Genomic DNA, 17,243 nt, shown 5'->3' on the forward strand with positions numbered 1-17,243 from the left:
ACCCATACAAACGGTTTTTTTTTAGAATCAGTGTCAAATATCCTAAAATATGGTTATTTTCAGAATGGGGATGAGACGTAGATGCCAAAAATTGATGCCACTCCATCTTAAAATCCAATATGGCGACTTTGGTTCGGAAAAAAAAACTGTGAAATACTTCAAATACCGATCAATGTGGGTTTTTTGGAATTGGGCTGACATCTAGAAGTCAGAAATTGATGTCCGACACCATCCCCAAGTAACAAATCTAGAGCTGCTTGGCTATATTCAAAATTTATAAAGGTTTTATTGCAGCTGCAACCATTACCTACAGCTTTATCACGGTCATATACAATGCAAGTCATGAAACATTCTTGTAGCTATCTACAAAACCCCTATAAAGCTAATTAAAAAACCAACTGATGCTTATGCCATTTTCACTTATGAAAGGTTTTATGATTGCTTTGAAGTATACAATAAAGTAATATGAATTGCCATTATAAAACCAAAAAATAAATCCTTTTGTTGCTTTATAAGTAAGCGCAATAAAACTAGTTGGCCATGAAACAGTTATTTTAAAACAATTATAAGCATTCAGTTGCAACTTGTCAGAAATGTAAATAGGTGGTTTATTTTACAACATAGAAAAGAATACAAACTTTCCGGTACTTTTAAGCGGAGCGCAAAGAAAATCAACAAAATTGTTAGCATGAGCATGAAAACATTTCGTGTATACGTATACGCGACGTAGTGTGCGTAAGAAAACCGTCAGCAATCTCCATGATTCTTCCGTTCTCGCTCGCATATACATGGGGTGACACGGTCGAATCTTGGCCGAAATACATGGAATGGTGACAGTCCTAGGGCAAAAAGGTTGAAATCACGCATAACTTTTCATAAAGGTTAATGTACCATTCAAAACTTTTTCTAAATGTTTGTAAAATTCATCGGTTGCACCCGTAGAATAGGAAAATACATTTGCCCTCAAATAAAAAAATGAATTCAAGCTGAAAATTGCATTAGGTCCTAAGTAATATTGACAGATTCGCTTCGTCAACTTTCTCTTTGCATCCCCACGGTCATGCAAAGACATTCCCAGGTATTTTCAGCACATAAATCGATAAAGAAGCTTTTATCTAGCATCCAATACGACAAACACATCAAGAAACGGTTCTGTGAATAAGTTATTAACGAAAGAGAAAGTCGACGAAGAGAATCGATCAATGTTACTTAGGACCTAATGCAAAGTTCAGCTTGAATTGCTCTTATAAAAAAAAATAGTTCTCGTAATAAAATCATGCATTATGCTTTTCTGTTGTGCTTTCATCCCATGCACACTGGGCCAGGAATGTAACCTAGCGGAGCAAAATAATAACTCCGAAACGAAGCATTTCCGCGACTTGGTGTCTTCGGCAAAATTTCTCGTCATAATAAGGACCATCTATTGACATAGACAAGTCAAGTCTTCAAAACGCCATTTCAATGCATTAAAAAAGTTATAGAAAAAAATAATGTTCCATTAAAATGAAGAAATCTACAAAACACCAAAATATACCTCTCTCAAATTTTGATATTTTGTTTATCGAGTATTGCTAAATTTTTGCTGAAAATGTCAGGTTGCGATTTTTTGCGCTTTAGAAGATATTAATGTAATGTAATGTGTTTTTTTTCTCGTTTTTTCAACAATGTCTTTGAAATTTGAAGCTTAATCCAGTATGTTTCTTCACAAAAGCTATTTATTTAATGTATTTGCATAAGAGAAAAATATAACATTATAAAGCTGTAAGCAAAAAAACCGAAACAGAAAAAAAAACAAATTTTCGACATTTTTTTCTTTAACTCCATATAACTTGGAACCAGTATACAGTGGAAATTTAACGTCTTTGAAAGAGCTGTTCATTTTGTCAAGATAAACAACATTGCCCAAGACATCAAGTCTCCAAAACGTCAGAGAAAGAAGTTAGATTGTGGCACCATCTTTGCGGAAGAGTTTTGAACTATTTGTTTATGTCAATAGATGGTCCTTATTATGACGAGAAATTTTTCCGAAGACACCAAGTCGCGGAAATGCTTCGTTTCGGAGTTATTAATTTTGCTCCACTAGGTTGCATTCCTGACCCAGTGTGCAATGTAAGCATTAGACATTTTAAGAAATTGCGCTTGGTGCTTTTCTTGCCTGCTGTCCTTTGTCGCCATATTGTCATTATGAAAATGCCATTGGCCTTGGAATAAAATCCAAGAAATTTCAATAAAATAATGGCTAAATAAGAGATCCGAAATGATTTCCAGTGTGCATTGGTATGAATTCATGTATTGAGGTCTATTTTCTGTAAAATTAAGGTGATTCCATCAAATTCATTTGATTTCTGAAACAATCTTTTTTGGTAACTTGAATTATTTTGGAGGCGCATTTATTTAACGCTCATATTATCTCAATATACACGATAACATTTCAAGCGCATATGTTTTGGAACTTCTAAAAAGTAATATATTTTCTTTAAGATTTTCACTAATGTCGCCATTAAACAAAACTGATTGCATGGTGATCTTGACACCAACACTCAAACCTATTTTTACCGCTAAAGATTTCCATTTGGAAAAAAAGTTTCAGCAGAACAGAACAACAACAAGCTAATTTATGGCGGTTGCTTTGAAGCCAATACAAATTAAATTGGCTTTATAACTGATTTTCACCAAAGCGTTATAAAACTGCTTGGATACAATATTACTCTTATAGAGGCTATGAGAACCTTTTGTAGAGTATGAGGCTTCCTGACAAAAGGTTTTAAGACAGATTTATTGTGATTCTCAAACATGCTTTATAAACCTTATCAAGAGTGGTCCACTAAGCTGTATGACGATCTTATAGCGGTTATCAAAAGGTTGTGCTGGAGCTATTAATTTTATTGGCGGTTTTATGAAATTGATCTCAATAACCACTAATAGAGTGCAATAAAACAAGAAATGCTACTTGGGTCTTGAAATTCAAGACGGTGGCTTCCGATTTCAGAAGAAGTGTCAAATAGCCTACAAATGGCATCGAATATAGATTTTCAGCATCTACGCGTCGTCTTCGTTCCGAAAATACCCAGATCTTAGAGTATTTCACACTTTTGTGAAACCCGACGGCCGCCATATTGGATTCCAAAATGGCATCGGATATCGATTTTCGGCATCCACACGTTGTCCCCATTCCGAAAATACCTATATTGTAGGATATTTGAAACTTTCTGAACCCTGATGGCCGCCATATTGGATTCCAAAGTGGTATCTGATATCGATATTTGGTATCTACGTGTTTTCCCTGTTCTGAAAATAACCATACTGTAGGGTATTTGAAAGTTTTTCTGAGATCCTATGGAGTCCAACATACACCGTTCAAAAAAATTCATGTTAATTTCTGCGTGATATAGCGCACATAAAATTAACGCAAGAGTTGGCATAAATTTACGCGATATTTCGTGTAAATTTAAGCGCAATATCGCATAAATTAGCAATATTGTATGCAAGTTTGTAAACGATTTAGCTGTTTATGCCAATTATATCTCAAAATTAAATTAAGAGAGATTTTACGTGATAGTTAAAATTCAGAATTTTTTTCTGTGTAGCATCGGATATCGATTTTCGGCAGCCACGCGTTGTCTCCGTTCCGAAAATACCCATATTTTAGGGTATTTGACACGTTTTATGAAACTTGATGGTCACCACCTTGGGTTCCAAAATGGCGTCGAATATCAATTTACGGCATCTACTCGTCGTCTCAGTTCCGAGAATTCCCATATTATAGGATAGTTGACACTTTCTGATTCCTGATGGCCGCCATATTGGATTCCAACATAGCGTCGGATATCGATTTTTGGCATCTACGCGTTGTTCCCGTTCCGAAAATACCCATATCTTAGGGACTGATACTTCATAAAACCAATGGCCACTATCTTGAATTCCAAAAAGGCGTCGGGTATCGATTTTCAGCATCTACGCAGCATCCCCGTTAAGAAAATATCCTATTGTAGGATATTTGAGACTTTCCCTGACCCCGATGGCTGCCATCTTGGACTCCAGAATGGCCTCGTTAATTAAATTTTCGTTTAATATAAAATAATATATTATTACTACATATATTCCGGATGCCATCCCTGTCGGCATCCGATATTGTGCGGATAGTATCCGGATACTATATTTTGATACCTGCGTCGCCAGGTCGTGACAAGTCGAATGAGCCCCGAATTGAAGTGAAAGTGGAAAAAACGAAGGAAGCAGTTTTCAAGTCATTCATTGCGTCAATTGAAACAAGTCTTTGCTTCAAATGAAATGAACTGAAGCACTTGACAAACAAAACAAGTGATAGTCCAGATATGTTTGAAAAGAGGAATGTTCATCGTGACTCGATAACAAGAAACACGATGACTTACATGAAAATGATATTGCTCGAAATGAAGCGATTCTGCGGAGTGTTCATTTTCTTTTCTTTGTTTCGAAAATGCAGAACCCTGATTGCACCGCAACACAGCAACTGTTGTGGCAGTCGACAACGGAAACAGAGTGTGACGTTGCTATCATTGCAGAGCCATATCGAGTCCCTCTCGATAATGGTAATTGGGTGGCGGATAGAGCAGGAATGGCGGCCATACAAGTCATGGGCAGGTATCCCATTCAACAAGTGGTGGCGGGCTCATACGAAGGTTTCGTGATCGCCAAAATCAATGGAATCTATGTATGTAGTTGCTACGCACCCCCGAGATGGACAATTGAGCAGTTCCACCAGATGCGAGATGGGCTCACCGGAGAGCTCATTGGACGGAGACCAGTCGTCATCGCAGGAGATTTCAATGCTTGGGCAGTGGATTGGAGGAGCAGGTGTACCAACGCAAGAGGGTATAGCCTGTTGGAAGCTCTGGCAAAGTTGAACGTCAGTCTGGCCAACTTAGGAACCATCAGCACCTTCCGCGAAGATGGTAGGGAATTCATTATCGACGTCACTTTCTGCAGTACGTCGCTAATGGCAAATATGAACTGGAGAGTATGCGAGGAGTACACCCATAGTGACCATCAGGCGATCCGGTACAGTATCGGCGAACGGACACCGGTGGAAATCCGGAGGACGAAAGTAAGCGAGCGGAAGTGCAAGACGAAGGCATTCACTAAGGATCTCATCATCGAAGCTCTAAGGGTAGACAGCAGCGTCCTGGGCCTAAGCGCGAACGAGTTGACCGAATCATTAGCAAGGGCATGTGACACAACTATGCCGAGAAAACTGGAGCCAACGAACAGGCGGCGTCCAGCTTACTGGTGGAACGAGGAAATCAGCACCCTCCGTGCTACTTGTCTTCTAGCCAGAAGGCGCGCTCAGAGAGCAAGAACTGAAGCAGACAGAGAGGATCGCAGTGTGGTGTTGCAAGCGGCTAAGGCTGCACTAGAACGAAAGATAACGCTGAGCAAGTCAAACAGTTTCAAGGAGCTGCGCCGAGATGCCGATGCCAACCCCTGGGGCAACGCATACCTAGTCACGATGGCAAAGATCAGAGGTCCAACGATGCCGGTTGAAATGTGCCCCAACAAGCTGAACAGTTTCAAGCCTCGTGGAGGGACTTTTCCCACAGCATGACCCAACGACCTGGCCACCTACACTATATGCCGAGGAAGATGGAGACAACGTTGAACAAGTCTCCAAGGAGGAACTCCTAGCAGCAGCGAAAGGGTTGAAGACGAAGAAAGCTCCCGGCCCAGATGGAATTCCCAACGTGGCGTTGAAGGCGGCGATCCGGACGTTGCCGGACATGTTCAGGATGGTGCTGCATAAATGGATGAGGGTCAGTTCCCTGATAGGTGGAAGGTACAAAAGCTTGTGCTGTTGCCGAAGCCCGGAAAACCGCCGGGGGACCCTGCATCGTATAGGCCAATATGCTTGCTGAATACTGTCGGAAAGCTCTTGGAGATGATCATCCTGAACAGGCTGACGAAATGCACGGAGAGTGAACACGTGTTGTCGGAGAGGCAGTTCGGATTCCGGAAAGCGAGATCGACTGTGGATGCAATTCGGACAGTGATTGACAGAGCCGAGAAAGCTTGAAAACAGAAGCGGAGAGGAAATCGATACTGCGTCGTGATTGCGATTGATGCGAAGAATGCATTCAATAGCGCCAGCTGGGAGGCCATCGCCAAAGCGCCCCATAGAGTGAGGGTTCCAGACTACCTCTGCAGGAGTCTAAGTAGTTACTTCTAGAACCGGGTCCTGGTCTACGAGAGAAAGACACGGGGCAGAAATCGCTTAGAATCACGGCGGGAGTTCCACAAGGCTCCATTCTAGGTCCCACGCTGTGGAACGGAATGTACAATGGCGTGTTGACGCTCAAGCTGCCCAAAGTAGTTGAGATCGTTGGCATTGCGGACGATGTCGTCTTGACGGTAACCGGTGAGACGCTGAAAGAAGTGGAAATGCTTGCGGCCGAGGCGATAGATACGAGTGGTAACTGGAAGCAAGGAGCGAAGCTGCAGATAGCTCACCACAAAACAGAAGTGATGTTGGTCAGTAACTGCAAAGCAGTGCAGCGGGAACAAATCACCGTTGGACAGCACACCATTGTTTCGAAGCGCGTGATGAAGTATCTGGGAGTGATGATCGACGACCGGCCAAACTTCAACAGCCACATCGAATATGCTTGCGAGAAGACGGCGAAGGTCATCAACGCAATAGCCAGAATAATGCCGAACAATTCTGGTCCCAGCAGCAGCAAGAGGCGTCTTCTGGCTAGTGTGTCCTCATCGATACTAAGGTACGGAGGTCCAGCCTGGATTGAAGCGCTGAAAACGAAGCAGAACCAAAGGAAACTGAGCAGTACGCATCAACGCAATAGCCAGAATAATGCCGAACAATTCTGGTCCCAGCAGCAGCAAGAGGCGTCTTCTGGCTAGTGTGTCCTCATCGATACTATGGTACGGAGGTCCAGCCTGGATTGAAGCGCTGAAAACGAAGCAGAACCAAAGGAAACTGAGCAGTACGCATTGGCTCATGGCCATGCGAGTCGTGAGTACATACAGAACCATTTTGATGGAGGCAGTATGCGTTATCGCCGGTATGATCCCAATCGGCATTACCTTGGCGGAGGACTACGAGTGCTATATGACGAGAGAAACCAGAGGAGTTCGAAAAATGGTGAGAACGGTGTCAATGGCTAAGTGGCAGCAGTAGTGGAATGCAGCAGAGAACGGTAGATGGACACACAGGCTAATACCTATTCTTTCGACCTGGGTGAACAGGAAGCATGGAGAAGTCAACTTCCACTTGACGCAGTTCTTGTCTGGTCATGGCTGCTTCAGCAAGCACCCTTCTGTGGAAGAATCACCAGAGCACGTGGTCTTCGAATGTCCTAGATTTGATGCTGTGCGAGAGGAGATCCTCGCCCTTAACACGCAGAATGTCGTCGAAGAAATGTGTCAAGAGGAGGGCACCTTTAACGCCGTCAGCAGAGCAGTAACACAGATCATGTCAGCGCTGCAGCGAAAATGGCGAGAAGACCAGCTAGAAAGTAGTAATGTACTCACACAAGTGCAAAACCGAAGCCGGGAGAACTCTCCCTCGAGTAGAACGCGACGCTGGGGGCTAAATGGCTAACAAATTGAAGAGACGATCAGCGAAGTGGAAGCGCCAGTTAGCTGAGGTAAAGTTAGGTGCGTAATGCACGGCCCCCTCCGAAGTAATACGACAAGTGGTTCCTGGGGAAAAAGGGCAAGGCGTCCACCAAGGAGGTTTTAGTGCGGTAAGAATCCCACACACCGTGTCACCGTGACCGTGAGCCCAGTCGTCAAGCGGTGGCATGATGGCCTTGTTGAAAGTTTCCTCCTTTGCAAAAAAAAAATAATCCGGCAATAGATTCTAAATAAGGTTCAGATCTCATACTGCACATTGCCCTTTGATGTGTTTATATGAGAAATGCAATGGGGAAAGTGAACTTTATGTTCACCTCGTCCTTTCTCCATAACTATTTGTGGATAAACTTGTCATATCTACTTATTGGAAATTTTCTTAGCTACAACTTTGCACAAGATCACTGTTTTGATTGAACGTCAGGATGATAAGTTATTAATTAATTTGGACGTTGCAATATTACACAGTGGTCCAGGAGAACAATGTAGTGGGGCACAGTTAAAAACTCCAAAACGGTACACTGAAAACGAATATTACTCAGAGAGGGAGTCACTTTTACTTATTCGTATGGAGAAATTTCTAAAACTCATGCGCTAAGTGACCTACGCTTTTTGAAATTTCTCCAATTTCAACTGCGTAACAGTTGCTCACTCTCTGAGTTAGTTTCGTTTTTCGTGTATCTCCAGCAGTGTATTTTGGAATAAAAAGCGCCTTCTTTTAGTAATAAAATAATCGTACAAAACTTGTACTATACTGCTATTCAAAATGAATCATTCTGGAGAGTTGGTGACTTCGACAAAGTTGTTTATTAGTTAAAAATAGTGTTGATAAAATTAAAAAAAAATCAAATCTCGCCGATCTTGGGCATTGATAAAGAGCGCTTGATTTTCGTAGACAAAACCAACAAGCAAGCAACTGCGGATGATAAAATTCGTGATATCGTAGCTACGAATATCAAGCTAACAAAACTCACCAGCTACATTTTTAACCAAAGCGTGGTGAGTTTTGATTGTTCCTCTACATCCGACCGCGACCCGAACCTAAAGGGTGATACGGTCAAAATTTGGTCAAGGGAAAACGCGTGTAAATCGGTGAAATCGTTTATTTAAAAAATCAAATTAAATTTCTTTTTCAAGTTCAATTAGTATAAAATTCAGGAAAAATATTCAGTTAGGCTTCCGCTTTTCCAAATCCGAATTGCCGGGCCTTACGCTTGACCCCTGCCATCAGATTTTGTACAGCCACCTTGTCCATCTTCTTCGCCGCAGAAAGCCAGTTTGCCTTGAACTGCTGCTCGCCCTTAGCAGTTTTTTGGTCTTCTTTAGGTTCCGCTTGACAATAGCCCAGTATTTCTCAATTGGGCGGAGCTCTGGCGTGTTGGGAGGGTTCTTGTCCTTGGGAACCACCTGCAAGTTGTTGGCGGCGTACCACTCCATGGCCTTTTTACCGTAATGGCAAGATGCCAAATCCGGCCAAAACAGTACGGAACAACCGTGTTTCTTCAGGAAAGGCAGCAGACGTTTATTCAAACACTCTTTCACGTAAATTTCTTGGTTGACAGTCCCGGAAGCTATGAAAATGCTGCTTTTCAAGCCACAGGTACATATGGCTTGCCAAACCAGATATTTCTTTGCGAACTTTGACAGTTTCATGTGCTTGAAAACATCTGCTACCTTTCCCCTTCCTTTTGCCGTATAAAACTCCTGTCCCGGAAGCTGCTTGTAGTCGGCTTTGACGTAGGTTTCGTCGTCCATTACCACGCAGTCAAACTTCGTCAGCATCGTCGTGTACAGCCTCCGGGATCGCGCTTTGGCCGTCGTATTTTGTTTATCATCGCGATTTGGAGTCACTACCTTCTTGTAAGTCGGTAGTCCGGCTCGTTTTTTGGCTCGATGCACGGTTGTAGACGATACACCCAGCTTATTTGCGGCATCTCGGAGAGAGAGGTTAGGGTTTCGCTTGAAACTACCGGCAACTCTCTTTGTCGTCTCAGCGGCTTCCGGTTTTCGATTTCCCCCCGATCCAGACTTCCTGGCTGTCGACAAACGTTCCCCAAACACTTTAATTACATTTGTAACGGTTTATTTGGCAACTTTTAGCGATTTTGCCAACTTTGCGTGCGAGTAGCTCGGATTTTCGCGATGCGCGAGCAAAATTTTGATACTCTGCTCTTCTTGCTTGGACGGCATTTTGACAACTGAAGAGTGAATTCCAAAATCAAAATAGGAGCAACATTCTACACACACACACCTTCAAAATGAGACGTGTTCAGGTTTTTTAAATGCAAAATTGAAAGAAATACGTCAAGTTGATATTGACCAAATTTTGACCGTATCACCCTTTACCATCACGCTGCAGTAGCTTCATGTCACCCTTCGGTGAAGAGTAAAGAGAGATTGCGAACTATACTTGCTCTTTTTAAGAAAACGATGTGCAACGGAATCATTTCAGTGCTAACATTTGAAAACGGCACAAAAGCCATTTGTAAACAAATGGTTTGTGGGCCCTTTACTCACTACTTGAAGTACACCCACGCGACACAACAGCAACATCGGGTAGGGGAAATTTTCCCCTTCCTGACGATGCTGTTGGTTTGCGTGGGCGTTCTTCGGGTAGCGAGTGAAGGGCCCACAAACCATTTGTTTACAAATGGCTTTTGCGCCGTTTTCAAATGTTAGCACTGATTTTTGTGTCGAGTAAACTCTCAGCTTCATTTTTGCATTTTGTGAAAAGAATTTTTTGTCAATTTTCAAGTGTCCATGGTTTTGAATATGCCAAAAGTTTGCATTTTTCCTAATCCTTTTTTGACGTAGGACTACGTCTTTAATTTCTATATGGGGGTACACTTTGTCAAAACCGAAAATGGAACATGTAAGAAATTAAGAAAGATTTTGAACGTTAACAACTCAGCTGTCCCTGGTCCAATTTCAATAATTTTACCACCAATCGATCAGAAACATGACTACGCATCGAAAAAATGTTTCCGAATGTTGAATTTCAACAAGAAAATATTGAAAAATTGGTAAATGTCCAGCACTGTCCAAAAGCGACGAATTAACTAACAAATCCACCAATTACCTACATGCATATGCTGCTTCCCCAGCACAGTCGTCAGAGAGTAGTAAGTAGACGAAACAAGTCGAAGTGGCATTCGCCTCCGATCCTCGGGCGCGTGCGAATAGGGAGGATGGAATTGCGTAATATTTTGCACACTTATAGCCATCTCCGGTCTGATTTACGAGGTGTGCTGAAGGTATTCCTGAAAAATGAGATCCGTGATGCTGTAACCTACACTAAACACGCCAAGCGTAAGCGGCCATGGATGTCATCTACGTTTTGAAGTGACAGTTTCAGAGGTTAAATCATCACCAACTTTGGCAATAAAACGGCTCTTTTCAGGGCCACCAAGCTTATTACAGTAATGAGTAGGAATAGAATTCATCTGCCTGTTTGTTCATATTCAGAACCAACGACCACACAAAATGCTCATGTAATCAAACTGGAAGCAGGGGTACAAATTATTTTGATCAACCTTGATCAACTTTGAATCGCCACGGCCGGATATTTTCGATGGAAGAAGCAACAATCTACATAGCATCTAGTTCGACGAAGACGACAGGAAACATTTGTGAAGCCGAGTTATTTACGAAAGAGAGTGTCGATGAAGAGAATCGATCAATGTAGATAGGACCTATTGAAAAGTGACGCGAGATTTGTTTTCCGTACTGAGCTCCAATGCTACCGACGCCAGAGAGGCAGCTCCCACACCTGGACCCTACCAATCGACCCATCAACTCAACCGGGGACCAACGGCTTTACTTCCCGAAGGAAGGCGTGATCAGAGATGTTATGCCTTAGAACATGCCGGTGGCGCCAACTGAGGTTGGACCCAGGCCTGCTGGGGTGAGAGGTAATCACGCTAACCACCGGCGCCGATATCTTTCAAGGTGATATCACGGCGGATGAGAACGACCCAAATTTGAGTTTAGTTATCTCAATAATAAGAAATGAAGTGCAGGAACTCAGCGATGAGTAAATTTCTGTAAAATTATGTAAAATTATGAGTAAAATAATGGATAATTGATCAATTAAAAGAACTAAATGCTCTTCACATTTATTCCGCCCACTAGCGGTCCTACGTCGAGCTTTCGTTCGTGCCCCTAGGCACAGACCCTTCTACTTTTTAATTTTTAAAATTGAAGTTATCCTTTTTTGTAATATTTGAATTCTTAACACTCAAAATCACAAAAAAAATCCGTGATATTTTATCCAGAAAGAATTTATTTTTCTGGTCAACTTTGACTCGTACGTAATTTCGATCAGAAGTAACGTTTTCGTGCTAACACTTTTTGAAAAATGAGAAAGACGCCATTTTGAAAAAAAAAAATTACAGGATAACAAAGTTTCATGTAAATCGAAGAAGGTCGAGTTTTTCCGATTCGTCATTTGGAAATATATTAGCCTAAAATATACTTAATTTTATTTAAGATACAAAGTCACGCATTCATAATAACAAATCAAATTATTATAGCATATTCTCCATTTAATTTCACCTACTGCAGTCACCACCGCAAGCGGAAGCTATTTGCAACAGAAAAACTAGTCAGTGGCAAAATGAAACCTTTTAGCAGTCTCGAGCTATGTCTAAGTAGTCACAAGCTCGACGGTAAGCGTGCTTAATGTGTTATTTTTGCACTCTCCAAAAACCATTTGTTGCTGTTGTTTCAAGAGCTAAATGTTGCAGTAGATATGTAGATGTGAGCCGCAGGCCACGCGGGTACCTCCAAGTGATGTAAAATTTTGAGCCTTTGAACTTCCGAATGAGAGTGAGTGTGTATTCGAGCGATTGTTTACTTTCACCCATATGGAACCAGCACTTTAAGCACGACTCGGCGAAATTTAAATTCAGTTGCACTTTTTGCTTGAGCTTCTGCAGGCACTCTCCATAGCCCCCGAACAATTAGTCTCCGCTTGAGGTGAATAGTTTCATCAAATATTGACTACTGGATGCCCGTCGCTCGACTCCATTAGGGGGGAGCTCTGCTAAGGGGCAATGGGGAGTCTCGTGCCGTCTTCTCTTGTGCTATAGGTAATTGCAGTTTTCTACCACTTGGAGAGGAATGTGGAGAAACGGAATGATTTCCAAATCTAAGAAAGGAGGGCAATGGACCCTTGTTGGGCAATCGAACGCAGGGCAACCATGGTCGGTCCTAAACGCATCCAATCGATCGGAATTGGCCAACGGATCAATCGGAGATAACCAGCTCTTTCCTGCCACTGGCTTCTTGCGCAATATTTGCAATCGCGGGTGCATTTTTCTAATTAAATCAAACTAATGACCACTCGCGCAATCGATACACACGATCATCATATTGGATGAATGATGCAGCGCTCCTGAGTCCTCCCCCGAAAATGAATGAGACGCATGAAATCGAAAAAAGCAGAAGACACATCTCGTAATACCAACAGCTTCTTTCTGATAGTGATCGAGTGAACAAACGCTTGAACCCGGGGAAAAATTGCTCTCGAAAATCCAGTTAATTGAAATCATGAAGAATTGAAGCACCTGACGCGGAGCTTTATCTATCACACGCGCGCGAGATCATCTCTTGCCATCCATCGTCATCTGCGTCGTGTGCTGATTATGGATGGAGCGAAGAAAAACAAAACCGCCACAGATTTTGCATAACAATGAAGAGTTCACCATTATGCAATAGAATGTTTTCCTTCCATACACAATTGTGGCGATGCACTCTCGGCTTGGCACGCACTAAGCGAGTGCACGAGTGAGCGGCTTGGTTTGGTTTTGCTTTTCGGGGCAAATTATTGATTTTCGTTTATTGGTGTTGACGATGACGACCTCTCGACGGCCCACCAACGAACACTAAAGTGACGGCGCGAGGTGCAAAGTGAATTTTTCCCGCCACTCTACTAATGGCGGTAAAAGATGGAGATGTTGCGATCTATGGAGAAGCGCCGCGGCAGTTTGAGGGGGTGGTAATGCTTGATTGATCTTTGTAGTTCACCACCTACATGCGCGGGCCAAAGGTGACTGCATAACCCCCTCATGAAAGACATTATAGCTGTGGGTGAAGAGTTCGAAAGCATCAATGTGAATTTGTAAGTGATTCACTCAGTCATGGGGAGGTTGCGGAAGAGAATGGAGATATGTTTTATGTCTTAAATGCAAAGCGATCAGGGGTTGTTCCAGCAGTCAATTGTTCGATCGAAAAACTGTTTGATGGTTGGTGAATTAGGATAAACTTTCCTCGATCAGTTTCCTCTGAGGAAGGCACCAACAAGCACTGAAACGTTGGGACGAATAACGAACGTTTCGTTCTAAATCAGAGAAATTGAATGCCAAGCCGAAATCAGATAGTCTGTTTGATAATGTTATCGAGTGTCGTTGAGCTGGCGGCTTGAAACTTAATAAAAAAAAACTACAAGGGACAGCCCCATGAGGTTGTACGCAATGGTGACGCAGGACTACGTGGTGTTATATAATAAATCTTATTTTTTAATTGCAGCAGGAGCTTGTGTTTTGTGAAGGAATAGGAATTTGAGCGGGGTTCTCTCTGTTTATACACTTTATAATGATGCGCTTGACATGGCCCACAGCGACTCACGAAGAGCTAGTGATTCCGATCAATAACTGTGCGACTTCCTCCTCCTTCTATGAATGCTCATGTGGGCTGCAACTCGCTGCTTGCAGGCAGCCTTTTGTTGTGTACTGAACAATGTTCAACGCCACGCGCCGAAAGCACTGCTGCTGCTGCTGATGATGATGCCGACGACCAGACACCACCACACACGGTGATGGGAACTGATCCCGATCAGCTGTTGAGGCAGCCTTCATAACTAGCTGCTTGCGAGGAGCCTTTCGTTGTGTACTGGAGAACACCACCACTCACCACGCGGTGATTGAATAAACACCATTTGGTGAGACCGGGTGGAATTCAACTTTGAAATCTGTGTTAGGGAAACCGATTTTCGCAGGCAATCGGTGATAATTTTAATTATCATAGCAACAGTTGCACTTTCGTGAAATTTGAAATTGTGACATTTTGATAAATGATCAAGTATTAAATTTTAACATATGCGTAGACATATTTCTGATCGATTGGTGATAAAATTGTTGAAATTGGTCCAGGGGCATCTGAGTTATTAACGTTCAAAATCTTTCATAATTTTGTTACATGTTCCATTTTTGGTTTTCACAAAGTGTACCCTCATATAGAAATAACAGACGTATTCCTACGTCAATATAACCAAAAATATCGAAACGACTATTGGAATATCTTATGAACCCGAGCAGACCCGGCAGTGCTTTTTGGAACATTGGTACATCATATCATGATCAGCGAGTCCAAACACATAAGGCAACCAACGATACAGCCAAAACGCTTGCTAAGACGACCACGACAAACTCTCGCTGCAACACAGCTCGATCGGAGTGGTCTCTTTTTTGAACGGGTTTGATAAAAAAAATGATTTTTTCTGTCAAAGATGACTTCTAAATTTATTCACCTTTCAATATGTACCGTTTGATAAAGAGTCACAAATTTGGATTTGATAAAGAGTCACAAATCGTTGAGATATTGTTTAAAATCTAATACTGCTTATTGTCCTACGAGTTTCAGAGTTTCAATTACGTCCTAACGTATTGAAACGCCATTAGATTTTCTTCGTCTTACGGATAAACGTAGAAAAAGAGAATTCGCTAAGAGCGCTTCTTTTGTGTTGAGAACAATGAGCGTAAATAATCATACAATGCGCTCCAATAGGATTTATGTTGTAGCTAACGCATCTTCGGATTTACTTCGTGAAGTAGCTTGCCAACAATTTGGTCGTTTCCTTCTACCGAGCCGAGCGAGCGGTGTTTCAGGGGTTACATACATACATTTATTTGTACAACATCACATTTAAGATAAGACATAATCAACAATAGTACGCCACAATACTCGGTTTGCGGCTGCCGCTAGATCACGCTCTACCTGGTCCGCCCATCGTGCTCTCTGCGCTCCATGCCTTCTTGTGCCAACCGGATCAGTAGCGAACACCAACTTTGCAGGGTTGTTGTCCGGCATTCTTGCAACATGTCCTGCCCACCACATCCTTCCGGCTTTGGCCACCTTCTGGATGCTGGGTTTGCCGTAGAGTGTAGCGAGCTCGTGGTTCATTCTTCGCCGCCATTCACCGTTCTCCTGCACACCGCCGAAGATCGTCCTTAGCACACGTCGCTCGAAAAGTCCGAGTGCTTGCCGGTCCTCCTCGAGCATTGTCCATGTCTCGTGTCCATAGAGGACCACCGGTCTTATTATCGTTTTGTACATGGTAAACTTGGTGCGGGGGTGAATCTTTTTCGAACGTAGTTTCTTCTGGACCCCGTAGTAGGCACGATTTCCACTGATGATGCGCCTTCGTATTTCACGACTCACATTGTTGTCAGCCGTCAGTAAGGATCAAAGGTAAACGAATTCCTCCACTACCTCGAAAGTATCCCCGTCTATCGTGACATTACTTCCTAGACGAATCCTGTCATGTTCGGTTCCGCCTACTAGCATGTACTTTGTTTTTGACGCACTCACCACCAGTCCGACCTTTGCTGCTTCGTGTTTCAGGCTGCCACCGTTCCAAATGTTCTTGCGATAATGTCCATGTCGTCCGCAAAGCACACAAATTGACCGGATTTTGTGAAAATCGTGCCCCGGCTGTTTAGCCCGGCTCGTCGTATTACACATTCTAGAGCGATGTTGAAAAGTAGGAATGAGAGTCCGTCACCTTGTCGCAGTCCCCGGCGAGATTCGAATGAACTGGATAGTTCACCCGAAACCCTTACGCAGTTTTGCACACCGTCCATCGTTGCTTTGATCAGTTTGATCAGCTTTCCAGGAAAGCCGTTCTCGTCCATGATTTTCCATAGCTCTGTGCCGCCTTAAGTCGATGCACAAATGATGCGTTGGGACCTGGTATTCCCGGCATTTCTTGAGGATTTGCCGTACGGTGAAGATCTGGTCCGTTGTCGATCGGCCGTCGATGAAGCCGGCTTGATAACTTCCCACGAACTCGGTCATTTTAGGTGATAGACGACGGAAGATGATCTGGGATAGCACTTTGTAGGCGGCATTCAAAATGGTGATAGGGCAGATTACCCCCTCCTTCCACTCCTCCGGTAGCTGTTCTGTTTCCCAGATCCTGACTATCATCCGGTGCAGGCAGGTGGCCAACTTTTCTGGGACCATCTTGATGAGTTCGGCTGCGATACCATCCTTACCAGCTGCATTGTTGTTTTTGAGCTTCTGAATGGCATCCTTAACTTCCCTCAGCGTGGGAGTTGGGTCAGTTCCGTCCTCTGTAAAGAGGCTCCCGTCCTTATCCTTGCACATTTCGGCTCGCGGCACGAAGCCGTTGCGGGATGCGTTGAGCTTCTGGTAGAACTTCCGTGTTTCTTGGGAACGGCACAGCAGTTCCATTTCCTCGCACTCCACTTCTTCCAGGCGGCGTTTTTTCTCCCGAAAGATGCGTCCGTTCACGTCTGTTCTGCATTACCACCCGCGCTGCGTTCTTCTCCTCCAAAATCGCTTTGCACTCCTCGTCGAACCATTCATTCCGTCGACTT

The 17,243-nt window shown here is 43.1% G+C and overlaps 2 protein-coding genes across 3 annotated transcripts in view; one reads left to right on the forward strand and one right to left on the reverse strand.

Annotated features, from left to right (window-relative positions):
• The window catches only part of LOC135706715 (guanine nucleotide exchange factor DBS), a 435,434-nt gene that overhangs the window by 236,134 nt on the left and 182,057 nt on the right, over positions 1-17,243 (reverse strand). The gene's annotated exons all lie outside the window — the stretch shown is intronic.
• Asap (ArfGAP domain of ASAP) overlaps positions 7,158-17,243 on the forward strand; it is a 480,120-nt gene continuing 470,034 nt past the window's right edge. The window contains exon 1 of the mRNA XM_065228429.1: positions 7,158-7,167. The gene's annotated coding sequence lies outside the window, so the exon portion shown is untranslated. The remainder of the gene's footprint in view (positions 7,168-17,243) is intronic.

This window comes from Ochlerotatus camptorhynchus, unplaced genomic scaffold (genome assembly GCF_037179485.1).
Source record: "Ochlerotatus camptorhynchus isolate MF236.1 unplaced genomic scaffold, CSIRO-AGI_Acam_v1.1 ptg000023l, whole genome shotgun sequence".
NCBI classification, from domain to species: domain Eukaryota; kingdom Metazoa; phylum Arthropoda; class Insecta; order Diptera; family Culicidae; genus Ochlerotatus; species Ochlerotatus camptorhynchus.